Source organism: Clupea harengus, chromosome 23 (genome assembly GCF_900700415.2).
Source record: "Clupea harengus chromosome 23, Ch_v2.0.2, whole genome shotgun sequence".
NCBI classification, from domain to species: domain Eukaryota; kingdom Metazoa; phylum Chordata; class Actinopteri; order Clupeiformes; family Clupeidae; genus Clupea; species Clupea harengus.
The window spans coordinates 21,694,486-21,706,127 of record NC_045174.1 but is presented as its reverse complement, the minus strand read 5'-3'; the positions used below and the strand labels follow the sequence as shown (position 1 = coordinate 21,706,127).

General features: G+C 49.3%; 1 pseudogene; it reads left to right on the top strand.

The window, feature by feature from the left end:
* The window catches only part of LOC116218573, a 16,582-nt pseudogene extending 5,932 nt beyond the window's left edge, over window positions 1–10,650 (top strand).
* The last annotated feature ends 992 nt before the right edge of the window (window positions 10,651–11,642 follow it).

The window sequence follows — 11,642 nt, the reverse complement described above, 5'->3', positions numbered from 1 at the left end:
ATCCATCATTCTCTCTCTTTCTCTCTCTACCTCTCCCCTTCTCTCTTTCTCTCTCTCTCGCTATCCATCTTTCTCTCCTTTTTCTCTTGTCTTTTCTCTACTCCAGTAAACTGAAAACTAAGATGTACCTGGCTTTGCAGTCTCTGGAATCGGACCTCACCAAGATGATGAACATGTTCAGGTGGGTTGGCTCTGACCTCTGACCTTCGTGTTGTTGTTGGTCTGTGGGGTAGTCTTACAGAATTCTTTCTGTCTGTCTTCTACATTTGCGCATTAGTATTAGTATGTCTAGTATTAGTATAAATTTGCGCATTCGTTTTAACACATTCTGTATGCCAAGGTTTTTTATATAGTTGTTATAGTTATATAAGTCTGCCAGCTCTAAGTTGTCACAAAAGTATGCCAGCAATCCGCAACCTTCTTTGAGGCTCAGGTTTTGAGGTTACAATTACAAATACACATCCTCTCATCTCGTTGAAATGTCAAAGGTCAAAGTGCAAGGTTACTTTTCATTCACCTAGGAGTTTTGGGATGGTGTTCCACTATTAAGCCATGTGAACTTTCCAATGGATGGTGCATGATTTCTAAAGCCTTCCGTCCTTCTCCGTGGAAACGGCAGGTTAGCCACCAACGCCAACACCGTGGAGACCGTCCTGCACGGGAGCGTGGGTCTGTTGACCCCTCGCAGCGGAGGTCAGCTGGTGACCCTGCAGTGCTACGTGTCCCCCTACGACGTGTTCGAGGAGGGCACCGGCAACCAGCTCAGCTTCACCGACTCCAACAGTAAGGAGACAACAAAGAGTCAAAGCAGAGAAAAACATTAGTCATGTTCTTTATCATAGAGGGAAAAACATTTCAAAATATTTTAAAAACAATCTAATCCACAAAAAAAGAGTTTTGGTAAGAAAATGCATTACAAATTGGAGAAGGAAACACGAAGACTAAAATACTATTACTATTAATCACATAGACAGTCATTCTTGATATTTTCCATGGGGAACCTTTACTTTGAAACGTAATCATGCCCCCCTCCCTCATCTTCCTGTCTTTGTTCTTCCTGTTTCTCCTCAGTCCCTCGTTCCTTGGGGGTGAGTGTGTCTGTGACCGTGGAGGGGACCACTGCCGTGTACAAGCTTCCCATCGCCCCTCTCATCACAGGATCACACCCGGTGGACAACAGGGGGTAGGTCACGTCACACCACACGTCACACCGCGTCACAGCCTAAAACCCGGCCGACCTCAAGCAGATGGGTCCCCCCTTATGTGCCGTGGTTCTGCTTAAGGTTCCTTACTGACTAACAGGGAGTTTTTTTTCTTGCCCGTGTTGTCATTGTGCTTGCACTAAGGGGGTCCAGGCTCTGGGCTCTGTAAAGCGCCTAGAGACAATTGTATTGTTATGGCGCTATATAAATAAAATTGAATTGAATTGAATTGAAAACCAGTACCCAGTGTTCTTATGTGCTTTTAAGTGAGGCTCTTTGCTCCGGATCCACATGAAGTCTTGCATGCAGACTTAGGTGGTTTGTGTGTAATCTGTTTGGAGCCGAGTTGTGGTTTTCATGCATATTGAGTTATAATATCAGAAAGGTTAGAGTCAATGCTCAGGAGTACTCTGATTATGGAGTGCCTTGATTAAGAGAGGTCTCACTCTCTCTCCCTCTGTCTCACACTCTCATTCTCTCTCCCCCTCTCTCTATCCCCCTCTCTCTCTCCCTCTCTAATCTCTCTCTCCCTCTCTAATCTCTCTCTCTCCCTCCATCTCTCTCTCCCTCCATCTCTCTCTCCCTCTCTAATCTCTCTCTCTCCCTCCATCTCTCTCTCCCTCTCTCTCTCCCTTCATCTCTCTCTCCCTCTCTCTCTCTCCATCTCCATCACACTCTCTTATTTCTCTCTCTCTCCCCTCTCTCCTTCTCTCTCTCTCTCTCTCAGGACCCCTTCATTCTCCTCTGTGACCAACTCTAACTGTGTGGACCTGCCCGCCTGTTTTTTCCTGAAGATAAATCGGGCCATGCCTTTCTCCTTCTCCTTTATCCAGAGGATGGGGAGTGCAACAGGTGTGTGTCTGTGTGTGTGTGTGTGTGTGTGTGTGTGTGTGTGTGTGTGTGTGCGTGCGTGTGCGTGTGTCTGTGTGTGTGTGTGTCTGTCTGTGTCTGTGTGTGTGTCTGTCTGTGTCTGTGTGTGTGTGTCTGTGTGTGTGTGTCTGTGTGTGTGTGTGTGTGTGTGTGTTTGTATGTGACAGAGCCTCACTATCCCCTGTCCCCCAGGTATCCCTGTGTTTGAGACGCACCCCAAGTTGACCTCCCTCTACGAGCTCATCATCCAGTCCCAGCTGCAGGAGGAAGGAGAAACCCACCCCCACCCCTCCACTCACAACATGCGCTTCTATGCAGTAAGTCTATCAGAACCTCCACTCATAACATGCGCTTCTATGCAGTAAGTCTATCAGAACCTCGACTCATAACATGCGCTTCTATGCAGTAAGTCTATTAGAACCTCCACTCATAACATGCGCCTCTATGCAGTAAGTCTATTAGAACCTCCAACCATAACATGCGCTTCTATGCAGTAAGTCTATTAGAACCTTGACTCATAACATGCGCTTCTATGCAGTAAGTCTATTAGAACCTCCACTCATAACATGCGCTTCTATGCAGTAAGTCTATCAGAACCTCGACTCATAACATGCGCTTCCATGCAGTAAGTCTATTAGAACCTCCACTCATAACCTGGCATGGACTGTGCAGAGAACAGTCCCAAGTTTCTGTATACTTCAGACCACCTTAGGAGTTAAGTGCCTTATTTTGAGATTGTGATCACGTAGGGATGATCTTGGAATTATGTGTCTTACATTCTAAATTCTAAATTAAGTCTTTGTTTACTTCTTGTTGCCACCCTCCCCACCTTCCCAGTCATTGCCAGGGCAACAGCATTGTTACTTCCTGAATGGAGATGCACCGGTGCAGGACGGCTTGTCCCTCCAGGGGGCGCAGGTGTCCAGGATCCCCTTCAGACACCCGGCCCAGGTGCCCGCCCTGCTGGACATAATCCGACACCAGGCCGCCTACAACAATTTGATTGGCAGCTGCGTGAAACGCACACAACTCAAAGAAGGTGAGAAGAGAGCATGGTAGTGGTGTCCGCACTTATGTATTTAATCAATCAATCAATCAATCAATCAATCAATTTGTTTATTTGATCAAGAGGGACAGTGTACATTCATGAACATTAAAATGTAAATGCACCCAATTATAGCCAAAAAGCTAGTTTCCATTGGCAGTCCCCCAACCTAAAAAAGGCATTAACGTATATCAAACATAACATTGACAATAAATCCAAAAAATAAAATAAGATACAATAAAATAAAATACAATGCCACTAATAGTTAATGCCACTGACATGTCCTCCGCTACTGCAGTATGTTACGTTTTATCACCCTGATCAACACACGCGTTAGACTCATCACCCTGATCAACACACGCGTTAGACTCGTACTTGAGGAATGTTGGTGTATATTAATAACAGAGATCCCATGATTCCTATGTAACCTGACGGAGCTTGAGCAGTTTTGTAAAGAATGGGGAAAAATTGTAGTGTCCAGATGTGCAAAGCTGATAGAGACCTACACACACAGGCTCAAAGCTGAGAGAGAACTACACACACAGGCTCAAGGCTGTAAAGGCTGCCAAAGGTGCATCTACTTAAGCCTGACTTGAAGGGGGCGATACTTTGTAGGAATCTGTTTTCACTTTGAGATGATACTACAGTGGTAACCTCTGTTGCTTTACTGCTGTTGCTACTGTCACAACAATTACGAGTAACAGCAGTTGTAATAGCAGTTGTGAAGTTGTGAAGCATTGTGAAGTTCTCTGATGTTGTTCTGTTGTTCTTGTTGTTGTTCTCTGATGTGTGTTGTTGTTGTTCTCTTGATGTGTGTTGTTGTTGTTCTCTGATGTGTGTTGTTGTTCTCTTGTTGTTGTTCTCTGATGTGTGTTGTTGTTGTTCTCTGATGTGTTGTTGTTGTTGTTCTCTGATGTGTGTGTTGTTGTTGTTCTCTGATGTGTGTTGTTGTTGTTCTCTGATGTGTTGTTGTTGTTGTTCTGTGATGTGTGTTGTTGTTGTTCTCTGATGTGTGGTGTTGTTGTTCTCTGATGTGTGTTCTTGTTGTTGTTCTGTGATGTGTGTTGTTGTTGTTCTCTGACGTGTGTTGTTCTTGTTGTTGTTCTCTGATGTGTGTTGTTGTTGTTCTGTGATGTGTGTTGTTGTTGTTCTCTGATGTGTGTTGTTGTTGTTCTCTGATGTGTGTTGTTCTTGTTGGCAGATACCCCAGGCCTGCTGCAGTTTGAGGTGTGCCCTCTCACAGACTCCAGTTTCAGTGTGTCCTTCCAGCATCCAGTCAACGAGTCACTGGTTTGTGGTAAGGACCCAAGATCAAGCTCTTTCCTCTCTTTACTGTTTTTCACACTGGTTGCAATCTCGCTGTTGCTACGGTCACAACAAACACAAGTAAAAGCAGTTGTAACGCATCAATAACTGTAATATTACGGCCGTAACCCTCAATGTTTGCACCAAATAGACCCAACTCAGGAAGCGTGTGCATGATGAGTGTGTAGAGGAATCGCATGCATGTAAAGACACTGTTTGCAATCTCGCTGTTGCTACGGTCACAACAAACACAAGTAAAAGCAGTTGTAACGCATCAATGATGAGTGTGTAGAGGAATCGCATGCATGTAAAGACACTGTTTGCAATCTCGCTGTTGCTACGGTCACAACAAATACAAGTAAAAGCAGTTGTAACGCATCAATGATGAGTGTGTAGAGGAATCGCATGCATGTAAAGACACTGTTTGCAATCTCGCTGTTGCTTTTGTTTGTCTGGCTGGTTGATTAAGGTTAAGGCTGCTGAATAAAGTTTAGATTTTCATAGATGGAGACGGAGTAGATTGCGCAGGACATTTTACAAACTCCACACTTACATTTTGTCTTTGCATCTAATCCCCATTTGGTATGTCATTGGGAAAGACTGACCGTGTCGTTCACTTCTTTCTCTCTGTCCATGTTTCCCCCTCCCTCTCTGTCTGTCTTTCAACCTCTCTTCTTCCCCCATTCTCTCTCTCCCTCTCTGTCTGTGTATCTATACATCTCTCTTTTTCCCCCATTCTCTTCCTCCCTCTCTATCTGTCCATCTCTCTTCTTCCCCCATTCTCCCTCTCTGTCTGTGTATCTATCCATCTCTCTTCTTCCCCTATTCTCTCCCTCTCTGTCTGTGTATCTATCCATCTCTCTTCTTCCCCCATTCTCTCTCTCTCCCTTTCTATCTATCCATCTCTCTTCTTCCTCCATTCTCTCCATCTCTATCTCTGTTTCAGTGGTAATGGACGTGAGCGACTCCAGGCAGGTCTTGTGTAAACTCTATAAGGGACTATCAGATGCTCTGATCTGTACAGATGAATTCATCACTAAAGTTGTCCAGAGGTACGTCTAACCTTAACTTAGCAGTTTCTTTTCAATCAAGTCTGTTTTCTCAATAATGATACAAACTTCCCACCAACACTTCTTGAATGAAAAAACACTACGTTTGTGAGCTCGAGTTCCTTGAAGTGTGCTGCAGTAGTTTGCCTCACTGCTGTATGTGAAGTGCTTTGGGAATATCTAGGCAGGTGCTTCGGGAACAGCATATGAGATTCCTGTAGACACGTATTTATATATTTATTTCTTTACTTCTCGTCACCTTCATTCTGATGTAATAGAATTAACCAAATCTGTGAAACCTATTGGACCAGAATAATTGTTGTATAATAATATATGTATAATATAATAATAATAATAATAATATAATAATGATGTAATTCACAATGCATTTCTGAAACTTTCTTGGGTTCGCTCCTTGCTGTCTCTAGGTGCATGTCCATCCCAGTCACTATGCGAGCCATCAGGCGTAAGGCGGAGACCATACAGGCCGACACCCCTGCGTTGTCCCTGATCGCGGAGACTGTGGAGATCATGGTCAAGAAGAACCTGCCCCCTACTGGAAGCCCTGGGTATGGCATGGGCACCGGAGGTGACGGTAGCAACCCCATGGGCCTCCCCGGAGTTGGGGGAGGGAGCACACCCACGGGCGGGGGCACCAGCGGAGGGGGATCGTTCAACACGCTGTTCAACATGCCCCGGGGGTCAGGAGGGGCAGGAGTGGACAATATGGGGCAGGTGGGAGGTGGCATTCAGGGGCAGCAGCAGCAGCACCAGCAACAACAACAGCAGCAACAGCAGCAGCAACAAGGTCACGGCTCCGACGACTTTAGCAAGGTTACGCAGAACCCCATCTTGACCTCACTGTTGCAGATCAGCGGCAACGTCGGTTCAAGCCCCTCCACCCAGAACACCCCTGGGGGGTCCCAGCCCCCCCAGACCCCCCGCCAACCTCTTCCCCTGCCAGCAACACCAAGAACCACCCCATGTTGATGAACCTACTGAAGGATAACCCCTCGGCGGACTTCGCCACGTTGTACGGAAGCAGCCCCTTAGAGAGGCAGAATTCATCCGGGTCGCCCAGAACCGATAACCAGGGCCAGGCCTGCCCCGGAGGACCTGGTACGAAGGGTAAAAAGAAGCGACCCCGAGACAAAGGGGTGGTGGGTCCAGGTGGTGTCGGTCTGAAGCAACAGCAGCAGCAGTCCCAATCACAGCAGCAGCAGGCCGGTGGATCCCTTCCGCAGCACCACCACCCACACCACCCGACGGAGGACTTCCACCGCGAGCTCTTCTCCATGGACGTCGACGCGTCCCAGAACACAATTTTCGACGTCAACCTGCCGGGTGACGGCCTGGACACCCCCCACAGCATCACGCCAGCCCCCAGCCAGTGTGGGACCCCCCGACCGGTGCCGGGATGCCCTACCACCCCCAGTCCCACGTGCAGGCCTCGTCGCAGGCTCAGCCATCCAGTATGCGGATGTGTCGACTGTCCAGCTCTGATAGCATAGGCCCTGACATAAACGACATCCTGTCAGAAATCCCGGAGCAGGCCCCTAAAGGAAGTGGCAGTGGTCACGGGCAGCACCACATGGGAGGGGAGGAAGGGGGGTCTCTCGGTACCCCTCCCAGAGATTCCTCCAGCTCGGGGCAGGGTAGCGGGGTATTTGACACGGACCTCTTCAACACTAACAGCAATGAGAATCCTTTCCCTGACGCAGCGGACCTCCTCGTCGAGGCTGCGACGCGGCCACTCCCAACAGCGACACCTCGTCCACCAACTTCTTCCCTGACACGGTGGAATTCAACCCAGAACTACTGACCGGCCAAGGAACATTCTCCCAGAATTATTTTGACGATAGCTCCCCCAGCCCAGACCCGGACTTAGACCTGAAGGGGTTCGGGGGAGGTAGCCAGCAGAACACCCCGTCGAGCACCCCTCAGAACCCCACCTCTCACGGCCACAGCACGCCTGACGCCTCCCTCAAGGACCCCTTCGACATAAGCATGGTGTTCTGCGGGAACAGCGGAGGGGGCAAGCCTCTTCCGGGACCAGCTCCCGATTTAGGAGACCCCCACCCCTCCCACTCGGGAGGGAGCCCGAGCCCTCTTATGGTGGGTATAGGAGGAGGTGGTGGTGGTGAGTTCAAGAGTGGCGAAATGAAGGTGAAACCGCAACAACAACAACAACAACAACAACAGCAACAACAACAGCAACAACAGCAACAACAACAGCAGATGATGAGGGGGAAGGATGATAACGGAGGAGGAGGAGGTGGAGGTGGAGGAGGGGTGGGTGGTGTGGGAATGGGGATGACTGGCATGGGGGGCTCTGAGGTGAAGCAGGTGAAGCGGAGCCGCACCCCGTCTAGCGAGGGCAAGTCCAAAGACAAGCCACCCAAGCGCAAAAAGCTAGACCCCGATAGCAAGTCGCCCTCGCACAGCTCTGGGGGGCGACCCTACACCCCGCCCAGCGGAAGCATGGGTTCGGGGGTCTCCATGGGTGGAGGCGGGTCAAAGTCGCCTGGGAGTTCAGGTCGATCGCAAACCCCGCCCGGAGGGGCCACCCCACCCATTCCTAAAATCACCATTCAGATCCCCAAGGGCACGATAACAGGAGGGAAGACGTCCTCGCATGGGGGTTACACCTCCAGCAGCTCATCGGGGGAAGCTCAGGGGGCACGAGTAGCTCGGGCGGAGGCAAGAGCCACCACTCACACTCCTCTTCCTCAGGGAAGATCAAGAGTAGCAAGATGGAAGGCTCCATGGGCCAAAGCGGCAGCTCCAAACCGGGGTGGAGGGAGTGGCGGGGGCATGCCCTCCCAGTCCAAAAGCTCCTCCCAGGGGATGGGTGTGGGCAAGCCAGGCACCTCCCCCATTACTAAGCATGGAATGTCCGGATCAGGAAGTAGCGGAACAGGAAGTGGGAACAAGATGAAACCTCAAGGCGGCAAACCTCCTGGGTCCCTCATGAACCCCAGCATCAAGCCAAACATCTCTCCTTCCCACTCCCGCTCAGGGGGCTCTGAGAAACTCTCTTCCCCCATGAAGCATCAGCAAGGACAGGTTCCCGGCACCCCTCCCTCTTCTAAGGCAAAGTCCCCCATAGGCTCAGGTGGGGGAGGTCCGGGGGCATCCAAGTCCTCCTCCAGTGGTGGCATGGGTTCCCAGAAGCAGATGGGGGAGGTTCCTCCTCTAGCTCCTCCTCTTCCTCTTCCAGTTCCTCAGCCAGCTCTTCTTCTGGGTCGATTCCTTTTTCCTCAGGTAGCCAACCACAATACGGCGGAGGAGGGGGGAGTGGTGGTGGTGGGGGAGGGGGGAGGGGAGGAGGAGGGGGTGGGGGCAGTGGGGGGAGGAGGTGGCGGGGGAGGGGGAGGAGGGAGCAACAACCCCAACGCCAAAGGGAAGTCTCCCAGCCGCAATAAGAAACCCTCACTCACTGCAGTGATCGACAAGCTGAAAAATGTTGGCGGTGTGGGTATAGGCGGAGAGGAAGGCCCAGAGGGAGGCTGTGGAGGGGGTGGAGGTGTGCCCCCTGGTGGTGGAGGAGGGGGTGTGCCTCCCAATATGGGCCCCACCTCCTCCAAACATAGCATGTCCTCGCAGGGCGGGGAGTACAAGCGTGACAAAGTCGACAAGGAGGGCAAGTCCAAGGTGTCCGTCTCCGGAGGCAACAGCAGCGACAAGAAGATGATGGACTCCAAAAGCGGAGGCGTGAGCAGCACTGGGGTTGCCAAGATCATCATCAGCAAGCCAGATGGGGGGTCCCCCAGCATCAAGCAGAAGGTGACCCTCCAGAAGCCAGAAGGGTGTGGGGACGGCTCAATGCGACCCCAGCACATGAAGGCGTCGCCTCTCTTCACGGGCTCCACCCCTAAGCACGACCGTAGTTCGCCGAGCCACAGCCGCTCACCGGGCTACACGCCGCTGAACCCCGACAGCGAGAGCGAGTCGGGCAGCAGTTCGGTGGCAGAAAAATCGCACCAGAACTCGCCAAGCTCGGACGACGACCAGTCCATGAGGCCCTGCCACCAGCCGGCACAGGACTACCTTAGCTCCATGTCCGTGAGCCTCGGCGAAAAACACAAGAAGCACAAGAAGGAGAAGAAGAAGCAGAAAGAGAAGGAGCGAGAGCGGGAGCGTGACCGAGACAGAGACAGAGACAGAGACCGTGAGCGGGAGCGGGACAAGGAGAAAAAGAAGTCGTCCATGTCCTGCGGGCCGTCGTCACACCCCATGAAGGCAGACAGCTGGTCCCGCTCGCCCATCTCTGCATCCGACTCCTCCATGTCCATGCTTGGGTCGGAGCGTACGTCCAGATCTGACCCCTCGATGTCCATGCTCGGGTCGGAGCGTACGTCCAGGCCCAGCCCCGTCTACATGCGCACCGAGGACGATGACCTCATGGACTCCGCTCTCACCGGCAACCTCGAGCCTTTTAAGTGAAGCAAAAAGTTAAAAGGATTTTAAACTTTTTTTTTAAATGTGTGAGGCGCCTACCATCATGCAGAACTGCACAAGGCGTTTTTGATTGGGGACATATGCATCCTGCTTTCATCGCAAATTTCCTCGGTTTGCCATTTGTATCTTCTCAGAAAATCAGGGTGCAGGATGTCTTGTTCTCGGTGTCAGGAAGGGAAGGATATCCAGGTATTTTTAATCAAGCAATTCTGATGGAAGATGGAATGTTCACCAGGATTCTAGATCTGTTGTTCTATGATTCGATTGAATCCGTACTGTGAAGTGATTTCCAATGAGGCTTCCATTGTTACATTAAGTTATTAAAGAATATTTGTTTGCTACAATATGTTAAATGTATCAAACCAAAAACATTTTAATTACAACACAACACAAAAGATGCATGTCACTGTATTTTTAAAAGAACTGTAAAATGTATTGTATTTTTCCCTCTCAACACCAATTTTTCAGTATATATCTACAACACAGCCAATTGTACAGTGTTACCTGCCTTAATTTAGTTTAACATTTTTTTTAAAGATTTTATTACATTATATGTCATCTTTTTTGATGAAACATGTTTTAATGTTAGCTGGTAGTTTTTTGCAAGTGCAAATTAGCAGGTTTAGCTGTTCCTTTGATTTTATTTCACTCTGATTTTACGTTTGTTCCGTAGCTAGTTTCATGCTATTGAAATAAACATTTCAATGCTGAACATCAACTTTGGTCCGTGTTCTGTGGCTTGTCATGTCTCATAATGTCCAGTAGGTGGCAGCAGTGGGCTATGCCCTGCCAGAATGCAGCCCACAGGCTTATCATAGCTGCAAATCAGAAGCACTTCACTGAGTGAATGTAAGGCAAAGATGCTGAGGATGAGTAAATAGATGGTCATGCCATCTAAGTCTCTTTATTTTGTTGTTTGATTCAAATCTTGAGCCAAGTCTGTAGGCATAGTAATGGCCTTCAGGTGGTTCCAATCTGAATTTTTAAAAGCTGCCCTTGCTCATAAAGTTACTGACTGTTTCCTGTTAGTATTAAAGTAAAGTTAATTAAATTCAAGTTTTCCCCCATTGTGTGTAATGGTGTGGAGTCCTGCGTGTGTGGTGTTTTCTAGAAACGACAAGAGATGCCAGTCTGTAGTTTTTGTCATTTTGTCCCTCTACCTACAGGCGATTTGGGTTCATGATTTTGGAGGCAACAGTTAGGATACATTTACATACAAGTACATTTACCCACCACGCTTCTGTCATTCAGCATTAAATTACTTTATTACTTTATTTATTTATTTTCCCTTCTATATCCTGTTCTATATCGGGAGCATTTTTTGTTAGAATATTATCTCTTGGTCTTTCCCCCACATAACCTCTGCAGAAACACACTGCTGTTCTACGTCTCCACTCCTCCCTTCCCAGCTGTCGGTTCTGACCGGATCAGACCCGAGCCATATCTCAGTCGGCTCTGACTTGATCAGACTTGTGCCATATCTCAGTCGGATCGGACCTGAGCCATATCTCAGTCGGCTCTGACTTGATCAGACTTGTGCCATATCTCAGTCGGATCGGACCTGAGCCATATCTCAGTCGGCTCTGACTTGATCAGACTTGTGCCATATCTCAGTCGGATCGGACCTGAGCCATATCTCAGTCGGATCCAGATCTGCGTCAGCCTCTCACTGCTCTCACTGACTTACATCATCAACCCTTCACCTCCAGA